The sequence below is a fragment of the Mycteria americana genome, chromosome 1, assembly GCF_035582795.1.
Source record: "Mycteria americana isolate JAX WOST 10 ecotype Jacksonville Zoo and Gardens chromosome 1, USCA_MyAme_1.0, whole genome shotgun sequence".
Taxonomy (NCBI): domain Eukaryota; kingdom Metazoa; phylum Chordata; class Aves; order Ciconiiformes; family Ciconiidae; genus Mycteria; species Mycteria americana.
The window spans coordinates 174,033,914-174,039,342 of NC_134365.1; positions in this window are offsets into that span (position 1 = coordinate 174,033,914).

A 5,429-nucleotide genomic window follows, 5' to 3' on the forward strand; every position below is an offset into this window, starting at 1 on the left:
GGGCAGAATGAAAACGAACTGATTCTCCAATCATACCGTTTCTTCCAGGACCTCAGAATGATTTCTAGAAATCACAAGAAGGCAGGCTTTGGTGAAATTGGGAGAAACAGTTTTGCTTTTAAATGATTGTCCAAAATGAGACACAGTTCAGAACTTTAAAAATTCACCTCACTAATATTCTTTGGAGGTCTGATTAATAGATCAATGAAAGCAATACAAAGACTCCTTTTGATTTTAGTGGACTTTAGATCAGTCCCCATGTGAATTGCAGGAGGCATCATATGAGTGCATATAGAGATAAGCATTCACTATATTTGCAAGAAGATAATACATCTATGTTTGAGGCTATTGAAATGGAATACCGTGACATTTTAGACTCTATAGTTCCAAATCACTTTCTCTTATCAGAGTTCCTCTACTGTAAGTTAGGTCCAGATGGTTATTTGTCTGGTAGCCAGCTCTGACCATGTTCCTCTGTTCCCTACACCATTTGTGATAAAGCAATGCATGGTTTTATACACTTGATAAATGCATTCAACCCTGATGGCATCATTCTGTAGGGCACTGGGAAGAAACCTTCTGGCTTCTGTGAATCCAGCCTTGCTGTGAAGATTTGCAGCAGCATGTAAAGAGAGAGGGTAATTGAAAGGTTTCTTTCTTTCTCCACATGTCCAGACAATTCTGGCCCAAAACACGAGCCCAGTGGTCCTCTCTCGTAATGTCAGTGGGGAAGCTGGGGATGGGGCATACCTAGGAAGGGCAGGACACAGAGAGACGGGAAGCAGTATGTCTACATCATGCCTCTCCCAGTCAGGTTAACTGAGGTTTGCCAATTACAAACGTTCATATTGAACTAGACTGGGTTTGAAGCAGAGTACAGCTGGTGGTATTTCCCATCCCAGCCTCTAAATCACACTTAAACTGATGCCCATGAGGCTTCTTCTGCGCATTACTGTTGCAACAAAAAGCATCCCATAACAGCCTGACTGTCTATGAAACAAACAGAGGCCTGAGAGGTCAATAAAGAAGGCCCTTAGGGGCCTGTAAGGGCTTTTTGCATCTGAAGAGACCTTCTACACAGTTTAAGGGACGGTAGAACTAGCTGCTGTAAAATCAGTTCATAAGGAAGCACCCTATGTAAATGCAGAAGACCTGGAAAAACGCCACTTATCTTTTAGATTCACTTTGCAGTGGCTATGCTTTCTTAGAAGGAAAAGGGTTGGGAATTGTTGCTTCATTTTTAACATTAGAGATAAAAATGTCATTTCTTATTGAAGTTGCTTGCTCTAGTGCATTTGATTATACATAGTGCTGAGCAAGACAGAATTAATCCCCAGAACTTTTTCCTCCTTTCTAGCATTTTTCTTTATCTGTGGTTGAGTTTGGTTTGCAGAGTGCTTGAAGCACAGCTTATCTCTTTGTGAGTATCCGGAGAGATCTTAATATTTTATAGATGTTACCACAAATAGCTTTTCTTTCTCCTTTTTTTTAGACGAGACCCATCAGCGAAGTGTGGTTTAAGAGAAGGCAATGTACCTGGGCCACTTCTTTTCCATGGTAGTATTCCAAGCCAGGACTCTCTATTGCTTTTTAGTTCCTCAGATGCTTGTTAGTCATTAACTGTTCATATGAAAAGAACATATGCTACAATTACTGAAATGAGAAAAAAATAGAAAGTGTAAAATGAAACATGCATCTGGTTGTCTTTTAAAATCATTAGTATGCCTACTAGACCCAAATTCCTTGACTAAATAGCAAGGCAATTTTGACTATAGGAAGTAATTTCTTTGTAAAACATTCAAGTCTTTCCTACAGGTTGGGGGGGGGATGTTTGGTTTTGTGGGGGTTTTTTGGTGGTGGTTTTTTTTTCCCCAGAAGAGGAAATGTCAAGAATAGACCACTATTTGCTTATTTAAATGTTGCAGCCTGCATACATTATAATTAGAGTTTGTTTCTCTCAGAAAAAAAAAAAAAAAAGGCTTTTCACTGGGAACCAGTTAAAAATTCAATTACATAAACTAGAAAATTAGAGGTTCCCCTTTGGCTGGATACAGATGACCACAATTGCAGACCATGTAAATACTTCCTAACCTTCCTGTACTAACCAAATTTCTGTTTATTCCAACTTTCACAAGTGAACCCTGTCAGGGACTGTAAAAGGGATTATCAAGACTGCCACGGTAAGCTTTATATATGCGTGAAATACAGGTCAAACTGATAAAAACGGCAATACTTTTTAGGACTATTGGTAATCAGAGGGATGAAGTAATAAAGGAATTTGTGTGTGTGTGAGATAGCCATGTTCAGCTTAATCTAATTGTGATTATCATGCTCCACTTCTGGAAAGCATCTCTCTGCAGGACAGCACTTAAGCAGATGCTTAATTTGAAGTGTGTGTTTCTCCTTGTGAAATCAATGAATATAATAAGCATGCACTTAAAGTCAGTCATGACATTAGGTGTTAGTCTGAAAGCAATAGACTTCAGTGCAAACCTAAGCATTTTCCTGAATCAAGCCCACACCAGAGTTTAACAGAAGAAATGTTTTCATCACTGAGCAAGATTGGTAGGAAGAAATAATGTTTTTTATTAGATTAACTCTTCAAGTTTGACAGAACTTTCAGCTACATGGAGCTAAAAAGGGCTTCCTTGCCCAAAAGCCAACATGCTCTTTAACTAATATAGTAAACAAACAAACTTTGCTGCAAGGACAAAAATAGCAATGGGACCCAATCCTGTTTTTCTTATACCGCTTCCTAATGTGCTACCTATTGGGACAACACCCCACAGAGGCAAGCCTGTTTGTTATTTTTCTGCACACATTCCCAATTGAGTGCTATACAGGTGTTCCTCAGAAGACCCAGAAAGAAAGCATTATATTATTATTTTGTTATACTCCATTAAACTTGATTTCTGAGCCAATCAGATGTAATGTGTGTGGGCTTCATATCTGGTGCTCCTAAATCTCATCAATTAATATGTACACTGAACCTTTCTGTTAGAATATTTTACACAATGAACAAAAGAATGCCCTTTGCAAAAAGCATAAGAACCTATTTCTACTGTATGCTATTCCATCCTCTCTTATCTAGCCACTTTATCCACATGGATTTCTTCCAGAAGATAAATCTTTCAATTGGGATTTCTTTATGAGCTGCAGCCCTTGTACTGTGAGGTGTATATCAAAATTTCAAGGCAAATTTTGTTCTCTTGATTTTGTTAAACAGTACAAAAGCTTAAAAAGCAAGAAACCTTAGATGTCTATTCATATTAGTTACAAAAATATTTTGTAGTTTTTTTCTACTCAACACAAGTGAACAAGGCTACTCTGTGTATTATCCTAAATATACAGAAAGTCCCAGATATTAGATCAATTTAACTATGGCACTAAAAAGAGGTTAGACTGGACATAAATGTTGTCTTAAATCAATTGCTGATGTATCTTGTTAATTTATTTATTCATTACACATATTTATTTATCACTATTTATCACTATTTTATTTATTTATCACATATTTATCACTATTTATTCATTACACATATGTGATCCTGCACAAAGGATGCTCTCTTAAAAGATCTATGAAAAATTGTCATAGTGAATCTTAAATCTCCCTTAATGGAGCTTAAATTTAAGGCTCATTACTGTTTACATAGAGGAACATATAATTCCCTCGTCTTTCTCCTTCCCTGAACTCTTCTCCTTCCTTTTTCTCAACCAGCTTTTTTCTGCTACTTTCAAAGTTCCGTTTCATTGTTGCCAATCAAGAGGTAGTTACTACAGCTGGATAAAAATAATAATTTCCATCCCATTAGAAATTCACATATTTTTGTCGTGCAAACTCTTCATTTCCATATATTTAAAATAAACAAGAAATCTCTACAAAATCCAAACTACTAAGCCTATCTGGAAATAGTTATACATGCTTTATACATCCCATACATATCTAAATGTAAATATTTAATTTCAACCAAGTCTGGTATAAAATTCATCCCTCTGCGTTTCTACAGTATTGCATATGAATTGTTGTTATTTCCAGTTGTGGCAGGTGGGCTGTGCTGGTTGGCCAGGCAATGGTTACCACAACACACCAGCAAGCCCACAGTCCTCTTCATGCACGTTCCTCTTCAGGATCTCTGACAAAGTCTCATGGGACAACAAAGTCTTCAGACATCTGCATTTCCCTTCGTGTAGTTCTTGAAGGTCTGAGTTCCAAATCTCAGAATTAACATGAAAGGCGTAACTGACAGCCAAACCCTCTGAAATTATGGGCTAAGTACCAAAACAAGGTGTGCACTAAAGCCTGTGTGTCTCACCTGTCGTCCTAAGCTGTGGGACAGTAGGAGTAAATTCAACAGTGTTTCTGCAAAGAAAACAACAACAACCAATCAAACAACGGAGGAAATGATGAGGAAATCTATTTGACCTATTCTTGAATGAGTTGTTGCAAAGGTAAAAATAATTTCTTTTAACATTCTGGAGAAAAATTGAATCACCTAAAAGCCATAAACAGGAGAACAGTTGAACCTTGAAACGAAGGAGTATTCACGTTGTATACTAATATGAAATTGCTCAGGCATAAATGAACATGGGGAGTTTTGCTCGCAATTAAACAAATTCTTTAGCTACCCTAAAACTTGACGTTTTATAAACCTCACAGAATTTGGTCTCAGACTAAATTTGATAGATGCTGACAACTACCCCTTGGGGTTGTGTTTTAGTGCAAAAGCTTTTGTTTAAAACAAAAAACCTCAGGAATAACTAAAGATCTAATTGTGTATCATCTGTCCAACGTGCAAGCATATTTCCCACAACGTAATTACTTAATGATGACATTTTCATTTTATTAAAAATGGCAAGTTTAATATGGTGCTTACAGTAAGCCACAGCAGAAGGATATTGAATCTTTGAAAGATCTTTCAAAATTATGTAAACATCACTTTATTTGCAGTGCACAGTCCAATCTTTCCTATTAATGAAAGATTCCTTTACCAAATTCCCATAGTAAAGTAGTTTATAGTATTTTCTAAATGAACTGAGCAACATCAGCTTTCAATGCAACAGTGTTACTTTGAACCCTTAGGAACTTTTTTTTTCCCATATTCCACCTGGGAGCTGATTTAAGAACTGCTCTTTTAACAGCTATGTCTTTCTTAATATTTCAACAAGTTTACAGACCTCTTGGGGTGTTCTGTAATATTGAAGTTGCTTCAAGAAAATGATCCTGTTTCAGTTTGAGAGTTACTCAGGAAGCTGTGTGAAATCTTACTGGACTGAAACAAGGTGAGCTAGATGATACCATACTGTGTCTGTTTCATGCCATTACAGACTTATCTCTGTTAACTATTTTTTTCCTTCCACCTTCTTTTCCAAACATGTATATTTTCTCATTCAACCTAGTTTTAAAAGTCCATTCTTGAGCCTAATTTTTT